This window comes from Eumetopias jubatus, unplaced genomic scaffold, assembly GCF_037043125.1.
Source record: "Eumetopias jubatus isolate StellerSeaLion01/CBP00866 unplaced genomic scaffold, mEumJub1_p1.0 scaffold_2, whole genome shotgun sequence".
In the NCBI taxonomy this organism is placed as follows: domain Eukaryota; kingdom Metazoa; phylum Chordata; class Mammalia; order Carnivora; family Otariidae; genus Eumetopias; species Eumetopias jubatus.
This window is the reverse complement of record NW_028274808.1, coordinates 28,276,738-28,291,351: the sequence shown is the minus strand read 5'-3', so window position 1 is coordinate 28,291,351 and position 14,614 is coordinate 28,276,738. Positions and strand designations below refer to the sequence as shown.

The following is a 14,614-nucleotide window of genomic DNA, read 5'->3' as shown; positions in this document are numbered from 1 at the left end:
CTGCGCCCTCTCTCCTCGGGCCGGGGGGGGGATGTTTTAAGGGCCTCGTCCGGCAGGGGGATGCCCTAGCGCAGTCCTCCCACTCGGGAGACAGGAGCTGCCTGTAGCAGCCAGCTCCCTTGGGAGGTGGGCCTCAGTGGGTCTCACAGGGTGAGCTGGGAGGAGAAACCCCAGATGAGGGCAGAACCCCCCCCCCCGGGCACACACTGTGCACGGGCCCCTCGGGAGCTGCACCCTGGTCAGGAACGTGGGCCCACCTAAGGCTGCTTTGTGTAGCTGTCAGCGTGCCCCCATGGTAGCAGCTCCTGGGGGCTTCTGTCCCCCGGAAGCATGCCACTAGAACGGGGGGGAGGGGGGGCATGTACCCAGTAGGGCTGCAGCGTGCCGTTCTGTTCCTGCCTTACCCTGCACTCAGGCCAGGCAGGCGGACGGCTGTACATTTCACAATACGATTCTGGAAATCCTATAATATTTAAAAACATGCCTCAAACATGCAGCTTGGAGGAAAAAAATATCTATTTTTAATTACAAGCATTCAAAAGTCAAGCACAAAAATTGTGATCCAACCCAGTGTAAGATCATCCATCCTCTCATACTTAAAATGTTTGGTATAAAAATACTCACTCTCTTGGTTTTATTGTTGACATCTTTTATGTTTCGTTTGAAAATATCTCCAAACTGTACAGAAATGTCAGACCATGCGTTCACAAATAACACACTATTTCTTAAAATTATACAGTGTAAAAGAGTAAAACATTTTTATTATATTTGTTTCTTCGAGAAAAACAGATGTGTGATAGAGGCTGTGGCAAAGTCTTGAAGGGACCAAAACTGGGCAAGGTGTTTTCAAGCCTGAAACAGAAAGAACACGGGTGAGGGGCGGGCTCACCTTCCCGCAGGCTGGGGCGGGGGCGCTTTCTGACAAGCGCGCGTGTGTACGTGCACAGAACACGACCCCCCACCAGAGTAGCAACGTTCTCCCCAGAGACACAGGGGCAGGACCTACTTCTCTCTCACCAGAAACTTTTCAAGACCTCCTCCTCCTGCACTTGCACTGTATTTTGCTTTGTGGCAAAAAAAAAAAAAAAAAAAAAAAAAAGCCTTCGAATCATCCCTGAGACTTTGCTACCTGCAGAGCCCCAGCGCGGCCCCACGGTCTTCGCTTCTGTAGAGCCGCGCGGTGAAACCTCTACTGTTGTTCTGTCTGTTTTCCTGCCATCCTACCAACACGTCAGACTCTAATCTGTGGTGGTAGAAAAGGTCTAGGCAGAAGGAACTCCACAGATACTAGAATTCTGTACAGGGAAATGCTTATTTGGGTGTGGGAGGAAGCTATAAAGAAAACAGCATTATTACTAACACCCCATCAAACCATCCTAAGTTAGACTTCTTTGGGAGGATGTGTCTTTGGCAGTAACTCCTGGAGAAACCTCCCACGAACACTCGCAAACAGCACGAACTGGACGATTTTGGTAAATCCTATCTATGCCAGGCCCGCACTGAGCTGGGGCACCCACGCTGTGACCCAGAATATCTTGGCACAGCCTGTTTGCAGGTGACGGCAGAAATAAAAGGCCAGTCAGAAGACCCGACATCATGACCACACAGCTGCGGTTCACGGAACGATCTCCCCGGGGAGAGACTGGGGCGCCGCTTTCGAGGGCAGGGATCTGGACATGCAGAGCCTCACCTGCCACCTTCCAGGAACGCTCAGCCTCCCTCGAGCTTGTTGCCACGGTCTGGCTAGTGCTAGTCCATCGGTTTATGCCTCTCACGGGGAGGCCCAGCTAGGGAGGCCCGGGGCTGGAGATGCTCCCTGATCAAGCTCTGGGAGGCCTGCAGTGCCCGCCCCGCCACCTCCCACCGCTGCCTGCCTTTCTCAGCAGAGCTCTCTGACAGGCCAGGAATGCAGGAGGAGAGAGACGCCTTCTGGAAGTCCCACTTTCCGTTTGGCCTCCCCCCCGCCCCGGCCCCCGGAGCCCAGCACAGGAGGGGCGTCGCCGGTCACTCGGCAGGTGCTCGGTGAGGGAGAAACCGGAGTGGGCCGGGCCGAGGCACACCCCGTCTTGGGCACATGTCACAGGACCCGTGACGCTTCGTGAGCAGGGCCAGGAGAAGGGCCCGCTCTCGAAAGCATCTTGTTGCCGCCCCCTGACCTGTCCCCAGCGGGGACACCGGGTGTGTGTGGCCTGGGGCGGCCCTGGGTGGGCGGCAGGGGCCTCGGCTCCGGGCATTATCTCTGGGGCTGCAGCAGCTGACCTTCCCAATGAACCCGGGAGCCGACGGGCCCTCGAGCTGCCGAAGGAGCCTCCTCTCCAGAGTGGGAACCCTGCTCAGACGGAGTGGATACGGGACGCCACAACGACAGTCCCACGTCATCCCAAACTTGACCAGGGGCCAGCAGCCCCATCTGAGGGCTGCTTCCAGGAAACGGTTTCTGAGGAACAGCAGTCCCCCTACGGCTGTTCCTACTTTGGAACAATTCACAGGGGACGGCGCTCGGCCGCCCTCGGACTCTGGGAGCCTTAAGGGGCCCGCGCGCTGCCGAAGGCCTCCTACCGAGGCTGGGCTCGGGCGGCAGCCCCGGCTCCGCATGCAGACGCGGCCTCGCACCAGAGGCTGAGAGCAGAGCCGCCACACGGCCAGGCCAAGGCACACCCGTGGTCGCCCCCAGCCCTGGGCAGGCGCCTGGCTGGGGGGCTTTCTCCTCTGGACAGCTCAACGACCATCTCTGGGCAAGTACACATTGCTACTCCTGGCCTTTCTGGTTCCACAGTCAGTTCCCGGACAACTGTCCCCATTCCTGTCAGCTTTGCCCTGGACACTTCTGCCATGACCACAAAGGCACCACGTCTAAACCCAGACTCGCCACCTTACCTTCCTCACACGGCTCCCGCCCCCCGCCCCGCGTCTCCGTCCCTCCACCCAGCCCCTGGTGACCGGACACAGCCCCGCTCTCTGGGCTGTCACTTCCCCGCACCGCCGTCGCCATCCTGGGCTCGCCCCTCCTGGTACACATTTTTGACCGGACCCTTCATTCTGCCGCGGGCAGCCAGGTGACAAAGATTCTGAAAACACCTCCCCCTGCCTCCCCGAGGCCCAAACCCCTAACTCATCCCCCCAGGCCCTCAAAAGCCTGGTCATAATCCACTCTGGACAAGAACACGTGGCACAGACCTCCCTCCCGGTCTCGCCAACTCTGTTCGCTCTCCGAACTCAGTGTGAGCGCCTCCCCAGCCCTTCGGGCAGCCCCCCGCCGCCCCCAGCAGGGCTTTCTCGCTGGAGCTCTCTAACTAGAGTCCTCACTGTCCAGGCCATTCGTTTCGCTTCCTCACGGATTAGCGCGGATTCTTTTCCTCCCTAAGACTACGTCCTCCTCCCTCCACCCCCGACACAGTCACTTGCACGTAGAACTTCAGACCCCCCTATGCAGGCCAGTAAAGGCAATGGGAACGACCGACAGTTAATGGCACGTGGCACTGAAACGTGGCTCCTGAGTCTGGATAACGCGCCCGGCTGAGCACCCGGAGCCTGTGTCTGGGGCAGCTCTGGCCCTGATGGGGGGGGGGGGGGGCGCGGAGGCCTCCAACTGCCCCTGGGCTCTCAGCAGCTCACCCGGGCCTCCCAGGGCTCTGCCCCCTTCTCCCTGCACTCTCGGGCAAGAAGCAGGGTGCACGGGGCTGGCTCATTCCGGCTGATGAGGAAGGCTCTGGAGGGAAAAGAGAAGGGTGGGATGAGAGCTGATGGTTTCCCGAGCTTTTCCCCAACTGTGCTGCGGAGATGTAATTCTCACATGGGAAAAGAATGCGTCCCCATTGCCATAGATGTTCCCAGACTGAACAGAAGGTCAGAATGTGGCTATTTCAGTCCCTGTAAACAAGGAAGGGGTTTAGCTAAGAACGGAGTTCAAACCTTGGAATGTATTAACAAGGACATTTTAAACAGAATACAGAGACATCCGGGAACACGGAGCACCGTGGAGGGATGGGGGCGGGGTGGGAGAGGGTCAGGCTCTGTTTGCCGAGCAGCTTCTGCTCACAGCCTTTCCCGAAGGGCGGTCACTGGAGAGACAGGGCAGAAAAACAGATGGAACAAAGCTCGCCGGAGGCAGGTCGCAACTATCCCGTATAAGACCATGGAGAAGGCCTGCTGCTGTCTGAAAAAATATTCTACAATTCTTAAACATTTCATGGCCGTTGTCCTTGATCAAAAAGATCAGCTTGTGGCCCTCCGGACCGCGCACAGCTGCTGTTGGGTTGGGGCCAAGGCGCTTGCTGGCTGCCACACCACACCAGACGGGGCCTGCTCTCCCCCGACTCAGTCCTGAGTTCTTTCTCCCAGCAGTAAGAAAATTCGGTTTCCCCCATCCTACTACATACACTTGGCCTATTGGCTACTGACTTCTTTCCCAAGACTTTCTCTAAATGTACTCATTTTTACCAAAAGTCAGATAAGGAATATTCCCCTCTACTCAACTCCCAAAAGACATGGAACATAAGTTTTCATTTTATAGCTGTAAAAACCAAGTATCAGTATGAACTTAATAAAAAGCCTAGGTGACGTTTTAAAAGGTTCACAGGCTAGAGTCTCCAGAACAGTCTCCTGTAGTTGGAAACGCTGCCCCCACCCCCGCATTCTAAACATACATCCCGACCTGCCCCCACATGCACGCACCCCTCGGCCCCAGGAACTCGCGCCGCACACCCAGCAGGCCACCTCCGTGCGTGGGATCCCGCTCCCATGCCTTGCCGGAGAGGGCTCAGCCTCCTGGAGGCGCAGGCGGAGCCGTGCTGGCCAGCAGCGGGCCACCTCCAGACCTGCTCTTGTAACCCACGGCTGGCCCCGAAACTGGTGAGCCCCATGCTGAACATGGCTAGTGCCAAGGCGCCCTCCAGCTCGTCCGGTCCGTGCTGGCCGGCCGCCCCGAGTCCCAGGGCTACCCCCCACCCCTCTTCTGCTCCTTCCATTGTCTAAATGAAGTCACCGCGTGCCCCGGCCGCTGTGCTTCCTGACCAGGCTCATCTGCATTTGCCTGGAATTACGGATGTTTGGGTTCGTTTATTGCATTAAAAAAAAAATTATTTTAACCTGCTTCCAAAAAATTACATGGGTAGCTTTTAATTGGTCTTTAAAGTGTGCCAGAGGAGGGGGAGGAAAAAACCCAACAAAATCTTGTTCTTTAAAAAGGCTTTACTGGGGGGTCTCTGGGTGGCTCGTCGGTGAAGCCTCAGACTCTTGACTTCGGCTCAGGTCATGATCTCAAGGTTGTGAGATAGAGCCCCAGGTTGGACTCCGTGCTCAGCATGGAGTCTGCTTGAGATTCTCTCTCCCTCTGCCCCTCCCCCGACTCACACTCGTGCTTGCTTGCTCGCTCAAAGAAAAGAAAGAAAAAGGTTTTACCAGGTGACAATATTGGTAAGAATAGTGTGGGCACTGTTATTAAGAACCATGACAAAAGAACCACCTAATAAATTAGAAGGCTAAGGAATTGGTGGGATTAAACATTAGCTGCCCTAAACAATGTGGATAAACACTTCCCTGTTGTTACGTTTGGTCAGTGGGCAGACAGACCCCCAGTGCAGGCTGCTGGGGCACACACGACGTGCCTGCCTCTGGATGGGCTCTACTCTGACAGCAAGAAATTACCTAAGTCCCAAGAATGCAGTACTGACCTCCTTGGCTAGATCTGCCTGGTGCTCTGTCCTCAGCAGGAATCTTGCCCTCTTTCTGACTCATCTTTTCTTCATCGGCCCCTTGTAGGGATGAAATTCGCCACCTTATTTGGGCCGAGACATAACCGCTGTGGGCCTGCCCTTGGTACTCCTATTGTTCTAGGCCAAGTTTTCCAGAGAGCCTGGAAGCCCCTCTGTGTGGCAGCCAGCGGCCGGTCACCTGCGGGAACGCTATGTTATTGTTTTAGGCTACATTTACTACTAGAAGCTGATGGACCACCCGAAGAGATGAACAAATCACCAAAATCACCGGCTGGCAGGAAGCCCAGAGTCTGGAGGAGTCCAGTGAGAGCCCTGCCTCATTCACCTATGCCCAAGGACAACCAGTCTTCTTTCTGAAGAGGCTCATGCAAATGTCTCGGCGTCACCGAGAGAGCTACACTGTATTCAGTACAAGTGGATGAAGTCAGGAGGAATATACATATTATCTCTAAAAGATTCTCCCCAAAATGGTGAATTTCCAGAAAAGGTGTTAAGGGTTTAAAGGAGAAAGTGTCATTTATCTGTAAATTCCCGATGGCGGAATGGCTCGTTCCACAGCTGCGGCCTAAGCACGTGCAGATGGCCTCACCGACCGTTGTGTGCGGAGGGTCTGCAGACCACCACCCCCCCCCCCGCCCCTTGCCCTCCCGGACGCCCTTCCCTAAGCATGCTGTGGCTGGAGGAGATCATGAAGGGCAAACCCCTGACCCCAGTGCTCCATACCAGCGCGTCTCAACCTAGAGCACCCACCAGAATCATCTGGGGGAGGTGGTAACACCTAGACTGCTGGGCCCCATCCCCGGGGATGCTGGTACGACGGCCCCGACCACACTGGTTTCCATTACCGCACCCTGCCCAGAATACGCTGCCTCCCCAGAGGGCCTGTCCGGCTTCTGACTGTGGGACTCACCAGCATGCTCCAGTTTGGTAGAATGGCTTGAGCACAGCAACCACCACTGAAGATTGCATTAATACCCACAAGACAGATTGCAGCCACCATCACACACCTGCAACCTGGGATGGAGAAAGAAATCACCCATTAACGGTGTGCAGTCATTTCCAACCCCAGCGCTGGTCTGCTCTTGGGGTTTCCTGGGTTCCGAAGGTCAGCCTGTTCTGTGAGCAAAGAACAGAGAGTCAATGGCAAAGGGCCCAAGGCCACCACGGTGGAGCTGAGGACAAGTGCCCGGTGTGAATGACCTCACCAGCGGCACAGCAGCTCCCCACGGGGACCAAGGGCTTCGCGCCTGGTCAGAGGGAAAGCGCCCTGGTGGTGGAGTGTGGCAGCCAGGGCTCCCTGGCACCAAGGCCGGAGGGGAAGGGACTCTGGAGCCAAGTGTGCCGTGGGAGACACGGTCTTCACACGTTCACTCGAGTAGGCATGTGTCCGTCGTGGGGGACGGGCCAGGACGAAGCTGCAGCAACAGCAGGCCGCCGGGCCGAGGAGGCAAGGCAGCCGCGCTGAGTTCTGAGGGCTGGACCCCCAGGCCTATTCAAGAGCCCCATCGAGGAGAGGTGCAGGACCTGAAGCCCCCCCGAGAGGAAGCGCCCCAAACCTATCCAGCTCCAGGAGCTGCCTCAGACCACAGTATTAACGTTGGTCAGCCCAAGGCCACAAAGGCAATTCTCCAGGAGGATCCTGTGCTGTCACGTGCATCAATGAGCTCAACTTTGCTCCAAGCACCTTCTGGAAAACAAAAACTAAAAGGAAACATTTGTGACTACATCCTGTTCCCAAGGGTCTGAGAATTTTGAAATACGAAGGTGCCGAGACCCAGAAGATCATAAATTTTTAATATTCTTCCGCAGGCATGACCGCCTCTGAGCCAGCTGGTTTTCATAAGAATTCCCGGAGCCAAGGAAGGACGCCTGCCTCCCAGCGCGTGGATGCCAATGGCCCTTTTCCCTGCTAACGTCTCTTGTGTGTTCAGCCCTCCTGCCTGCAGACAGACAGGCGGACTCGGGCATGCGGGACTTCATGACCAGGAGTGCGCAGGGTACTGCTGCGAACCCCAAGTTCCCCACAGAGGCCTCCCTGGTCTGCTGGCACGGGAAGATGCCCCCCTGGGGTTTGGCAGGAAGGCTGGGCCTGGGCTGAGACCCTCCGCTGGGGTTACGGGTGAGCCAGAAGGGAGGACTGCCCTCCTAGGACATCTCTCTTCTCAGAACTAAGGAAAAAAAGTTTTGCCCAGATTTCCACTTTAAAAACATTATAAAAGAATTAATAACTGTAATTCCAGTTTCCTAGTGAAAATTGGGTTGAGGACAGGAAAAGAAATATTCTTTTTTTTTTTTTTTAAAAGATTTTATTTATTTGTCAGAGAGAGAGTGCACGAGCAGGGGGAGTGGTAGGCGGAGGGAGAAGCAGGCTTCCCGCTGAGCGGGGAGCCTGATGCAGGGCTTGATCCCAGGACCCTGGGATCATGATCTGAGCCGAAGGCAGACGCTCAATGACTGAGCCACCCAGGCGCCCCGAAATATTCATCTTTGTACATAAAACTTATCAGCTCCCCCAACTTCTTCCCACCTCCCACGCCTCTGGGGACGGCCAGACCGGCATGGCACTTGGGGCACCTGCTGCTTAGGATGTCCCATCCATGGCCACATCCCTCCAGGTGTCTGGGCTGAAGCTCATCGGGGTGACTCAGGACCGGTGGGCAAGGAGCACAGGGACCGTGGCGCCCACCCCGGGTTCTGGGAGCAGGGGGCACTGTCACCAGGCTGCTCTTTGCAGTGAGGAGAGCAGTAGCATCTGTCCGCACACCAGGGCTGCCCCCGTGGACAGGGAGCACACACGGGCCAGTCCTACAGGGACCCCCAAGACGACTCCGCAAAGAACAGAAAACACCGCAGGGAAGTCTGAATGTGTTCATTTGTAACCTTACAGCGAGCACGCAGGCCTTCCGAATGTCCCTTTCCAGCCGAGAAGAGCCGGACGCGTGCAGCGTGGGGGTGGGGCAGGGGCTCCTGTAGGTGGCCCTCACCTGCCCCGTGAAGGCACCGAGACCCCATGGCCAGGTCTTCATACTCGGCCACCCTCTTTTAACTTCCTCCAGGGACCGTCAGGCACTTCTCCTGGTGCATACGCTCAGGGGACGGACAAAGGCAGGGAAATCACTGCTCGGACCGCCCGGGGTCGTCCTACCAGGTGCGACGCATAGGTGAGCTCAGCGCCCATGTGGGGAGCAGAGGTCCGTGGTGCCTTCACTTATGGAACGGGGAGGGCACGGCAGTGGCTGGATGGAGTGTCCCCCCCTCCCCCCGCCTGCTCCCAGTGGCGAACACGGTGCAGGCGTTCAGGCCCATCCCTACAGCTCACACAGGAACCGAACAGACCCCAGGCTCGGGGACTCAGGACCAGGGCGTGTGGCTCGTCACTGGGGAAATGGGACGAGCGCCCGCAGGGAAGGATCAGCGGCCAGGGCGACACCGCGCCGGCTGCGGGGCGTTCTCTGCTCCCCTAACGCCTCGCCCAGAGAAGGCCTGCTGCGCGGCAAGCTTGTTCACTTGGACTCAGCAAAGGGGAAGGCAAGAAGACCAGAGAGGTTCAATTATTCTCTAAACTTGAGTCAAGTGAGCCTGTTCTGAACAAGGAAGCCCGTATGTATCTGGGGAAGCTGTGGGTCGCTGCTTGACCGTAAGCACCAGGCTGACCCTGAGGCCCGTGCTCCCCCGTGGCACACGGAGCCCCCGCCCGCAGGAACACTGACCCTCCTCCCTCACTCTGCTAGTTTCCCCTTTGCACGTCTCACCGCCTGACCTAGTGTGTGTCTTAGTGATTTATGATCCTCTTCCCCCTGTTAATGGAGGTCAGCTCCATGCAGGTAAGGATTTTGTTTGCTTCTCTTACCCTTGTATCCTTAGCAGCCAAAACAGTCCCTTACTTGCTGCAGATGTTCACTGATAGTGACTGTGCTAACGAACCTGAGACACAGAGACCGTGGTTAACAGGAGGGGGAGTGGCGATTCAGGGCAAACCCTGCCCTGGGTCCTGGGCACGGCGCCTCGGGGTTCCTCCTCCTCTTTGTTTTTTTGTTTTTTTTAAAGATCTTATTTATCTATTTGATAGAGAGGGAACACAAGCAGGCGGAGTGGGAGAGGGAGAAGTGGGCTTCCCGCTGAGCAGGGAGCCCGATGCGGGGCTCAATCCCAGGACCCTGGGATCATGACCTGAGCTGAAGGCAGACGCTTAGCCAACTGAGCCACCCAGGTGTCCCACCTGGGGCTCTTCTAGGGAGAAGGCAGGGGTGCCTGCAGGACCACAGCGCTGAGCTCCCAGCTCTGCCTGACATCTGGCTCCTGGGGCTCCCCGGACAATGGCTGCATCCCCAAGGCCCTCATGCTCACAGCCAGAGACAGACGAGGCTGTCCCTCCCAAAACAAAACATGAGGAATACACAGCTTTACATTCCGGTCTTATTATCTCTTGCCGTGTCCTTCTCTCATTTGTTGATGCTGTAACTACATGTGCTTATAATTTCGGTGCTGTGGTCTTGGTCCTAGGCCAGGGAGATTTTCGGAGTTCTTAAAGAACACCCCCCACATCCACCCCCGGTTCCTAACTCTCTCTTTGATTTAACTACATCATTGGATACCCAACAAGGAAGTCTGTGTAACTCATTCCCTCTAAAGAGTTACTAAAAACTCGCTCATGCTCTCCTGGTCTCAACGCATCTGGGTAATGGATCGTTTTCAATGATTATCATGTAATCTGGGGTTGTCCAACCCATGGCTGGACCGTTAGCAAAACTCCAGTGATGAGCAGACAGAGCTTGTAGCCAGACTAAACACCATCAAGCAGGATGCTGAACAAATTAAAACACCAATGACACCGACCCCTCTGATGGTCTTACTTATGCCACCGATGACAGTAAACACATGCACACCCCCACCCCCACCCAAGGGGGTTCCTCACAAGTCCATCCTGGAGCATCCTCAGCAGGAACTCTTTCCCTTTAAAATGTATATCCATGACTCCCACTCACTAGAACTGGAGTTCCTCAGGGGCACAGGCCTGGTCTGCATGCACATTTTTCTATCTAGCACATAGTGAACACATATGTTTACTTAAAGAATAAAGAGCTTGTTTACTTTTCTAGTCTAGTCCCTGATTTCCCAGTAGGAGGTCAAAGTGAGTAAATGAAAAACCCCTGCAGCAGGGCCTGGACGGTTCAGGATTTGGAAGGGTGGCCCCCAGAGCTCCAGGTGTCAGGAGTGAGCGCCGGTCTGGGTCTGCATATAGGTCGTCATGTCTGATACCAGCCATCACTCCTGCTCTTGTCTTCTATTCAGGAGCCATGTTCCCAGAGAGGAAGGACACCCCCCTTTCCCCCCGGCAAACAGAGGAAGGCCACGTCACTGGCCGCACCTATCCTACATTTGGCCTTTTTGAAAGACCAGTTTTGCACTAAAATGTTTATTGTTTCATCAGAACCACTGTTCTCAAGTCTAATCTGCATTTCCCTAAGATTACGCAGCCTGGACTATTAGCTGAAGGACTTGATCCAAGAGACTAGAAGGAGCCTGAGTAACGGATCCACACTGAACCGGTCTAACCTCAGGCAGGATGGGAGACTAGAGTCCTAACCCCAAGTGCGGTGGTAATAAGTGCAATTACCCATCCTCCTTGCCTACTGCCCCTCCTCTGCTCTCTCCAGACCCCGAGGAAGGAGTCTGGCCCGTGGCCCAAGTATAGCTCAGAACAAACAGTGCATCCACAGGAGATGGTGCACCTGCATACGGGTCCGACAGCTTCACAAGCCATACTTCCGAAGGGGGAACTCGCTAAGCCTTCTTTGGTAGCCACTGCTGCCTCTAGGTCTCTGGTGGGAAGGTCTGTGGGGAAGGATGATCTGGAACAACTTAGGTGAGTGGATAGAAACAAAGGGCAGGATCTCATCGGCTGGAATCGTGCAGCTGCTTAACGATCATGCCTTCTCTTTGGCCTATATAAATGCTTAAAAAAAAATCCTTCCTCAGGCCCTATTGCCACCACCATCCTCGGCCAGCTGCAACTGCCAGATTCGGAGGTATTCTCTCATCTTACTCAAGTTTCCCACAGCATCTGCTGCTGCTGACACCAGCAGCTCACCACTGCCCTTCCGGGCTCCAGCCCTCACCGGCTCCTCCAGGCACTCTTCATTCTCCACAGGCTGCTCGTCCTCTGTGGACCCTACGGCCAGGTGAGCCTCAAGGCTGTGTCCCACCGACCTCTCTTCCGGTTTCATCAACTTCCTCAACTACCTGCTTAGGCTGAATGCCAGATCGACCTCCAACCCGTCAAGTCTTCTGCTAGCTTCAGAAATCCCAGTTACGCAGTCCTGGGTACCTGCAGGTGAACACCTAGCAGCCTCTGAGAACGGAGAGATGAGTGCACGGTCATGGGAGGCAGAGCGCATGATCGCTCAGTGCCTTCTGGAGCCGGACAACAGGGCTGCAACCCGCCTTGCCCTGGTAACCGGGGCAGGGTCCCTCGTGACGAAATGACTAACGCTTTTGTGCACAAAGAAAGCACAGAGGGCTGGGGACATGTCATTTTAAAAATTAATTATGGGCACGCGGGTAGGGCACATGGACTTGGGAAGTCCTGGACATAATGGACCCTAGAATATACCTCAAGCTTACAAATAGTATTTCCAGGAAGAAAAAGTCCCCCCTAAACAGCAAACTTTTATATTTCACAAAATAGTGAAATATTTTAAATACTTCCAGTATCTACCACGGACTACTGACGTTTTTCCAGGACTACATTTAAAATGCAACTGCCATTCACGGATATTACCATCTCATGGAAAATGGGTGAACACACATGCGACATAATTTCAGGATAAGGGACAAATACAAGCAGCTTAAAAAAAAAATCTAATGCTGCCTAATTTTTCCCTCATACGCAGATCAGTGGTGATTCTAACATAATGACCCCTGGCCCAAAGATCTCTGCACGTGGGTGTCACTGGCTTGGGTTCCGGGTAAGAGAGTAGGGCATGGTTTCCCAAATGTGCTCTAGGTAAGACAGCACTCTACTAAGGGTCTGTGACAGGGCTCCCTTGTCTCAGATGAGTCTGGGGAATCCTGCATCCCTGAGTTCCCTAATTTTACAGATTCATGATGCTCATGTTATAAGAAAGGTTCTAAGAGTCTTTTGGTAAAAAACAAAACAAAACAAAACCAAACCAAAAAGTGTTTAACTCTGACCTTTGGCAACATTTACGTAGTCTGCCTCCAGTCGTCACCAAGGACTAGTGTTGCTCTGGTCACACTCAGGAATAGGTCTGGCTAGGGGAAGAATCGGTACAGTTCTAACTTATTGGAGTTGATGTCTCAAAGCAGAGAAACGTGATCCGTCAACTTACTCATTACCCCACCAGCAGAGCAAGAATCCTGACCAGCTGGGGCGTGGGTCTGCTGCCCACCACCATCCTCCTGTGTGGTGAGGCCCTTCCTCCAGAACAAAGATGCCTGCCTTCCGACCTAGGACTGGAGCTCCCTGTAAGTGCTGGCCTCTTATGGTGGTAAAGACTTCAGCAAGTGAAGTCCACGCTCAGCAGTCACCCTGGAAATTGAAATGAAGGTGACATGACCCACCAAGCGAGACTTCGGGTCAACAGGGCAACTTGCCTGTGGAAAATAAATCCCAGAACTCTGTGAAAAGCCTATTCAGTGCTCTCCTTCCGCCTCACTAGGAGGGCCTTGACCTCTGTGACTCCCCACTGAAGCTGAACCTAAATCAACCGGAGGCCAGTTTTTCCTGCGTATGTCCTTCAAAAGATCAGCATCAGGTATAGTTATGTACAGAATTCTGCATGCTCTCTTTAGCATTTCTAAGTGGATGAAGGTCTGGCCCCTCCCTACTCTCATTTTTCTTCCTGTCTTGTGAAGGAATGATATAAACCAGGAGAAACCGAAGACTGTAGAACTGTATCATCTCAGAGACCTTCCTTGAGGGCAGACCCCCCCCAAATTCACACACCCTATGAGAATTCAGAGTATATTTAACAGAGATCCAGTCAAGATACCAAATGAAAGGTGGCGCTTGGAATTTTATACAAATTATACATTTATAGAAAAAAAATTGACTTGGTAGTTCCCTGAAGCAGGGTTAGGTGCAAAGATGCCCATTTAGCATATTGTTTCCTTCGAGACAAGACAGTGTAAGGAAAGCCTACTAGAAACAACACACTGTCTGCCTTCAGCTGAAAGGAGAGAGCTTGGCCCAAGCTCTAACACGCACGCACGCACGGAAGTCAGTTCTGATAAACGGCCAAGGGTCCCACGAGCCCGCGTTGCGGGCAACAGAGGCCGGTGGCCAAGGGACGCGGGCAGCGGGTGAACTGCCGCTGCGTCATCCGGTGTCCTGGCCCCCGACACGGACTGGAAGCAGCGCTGGCTGCTGATTTAGGACAGCGAAGACCGGGATGAGACGCGGACAGGACAACATCCCTCGCTTCTCCCTCAACCCCAGGGGGACGTCCCGGCAGCGCTGCAAGGCCACAGAGGAGCCCCGCGGTGGTCTGAGGAGGACGGGCGACCGCAGGTAACAGGTGGTCTGGAAGGCGTGGGTGCTGTGCGTCCCACGTCCCGGACGTCTGCTCTGCACGGGGCTCGCAGCGGCCACGCAAGCCAAGTACTTACATAGTATTCAGCAGAACTGACGGGACTTCCAGCCCTGAGAAGTAGCCTCGGAGGGAGGGAGCCAGCGCATCTGGAAAGACACGTGGGGAGAAGGCTGTGAAGCAGGGCTCCCACTGGACAGTCTCGTTCCCCCACACAGCATCCTGCCGGGCTGCCGCCTTCACTGTTCCGAGACGGAGCCCACTTACACTTGCCAGGGGGCGCCTCTCCCCCGGGGGCCGCAGGGGATCAGAACAGCACCCTGAGGGGTCGTCCACATCCCCTCAGTG

General features: G+C 55.0%; 1 protein-coding gene across 1 annotated transcript in view; it reads right to left on the bottom strand.

The window, feature by feature from the left end:
- Positions 1 to 498: 498 nt before the first annotated feature.
- The window catches only part of RBPMS (RNA binding protein, mRNA processing factor), a 173,624-nt gene continuing 159,508 nt past the window's right edge, over positions 499 to 14,614 (bottom strand). Inside the window, exons 8-10 of the transcript XR_003606791.2 lie at positions 14,346 to 14,415; positions 6,625 to 6,728; positions 499 to 852 (exon numbers count right to left, since the gene is read on the bottom strand). The gene's annotated coding sequence lies outside the window, so the exon portion shown is untranslated. The remainder of the gene's footprint in view (positions 853 to 6,624; positions 6,729 to 14,345; positions 14,416 to 14,614) is intronic.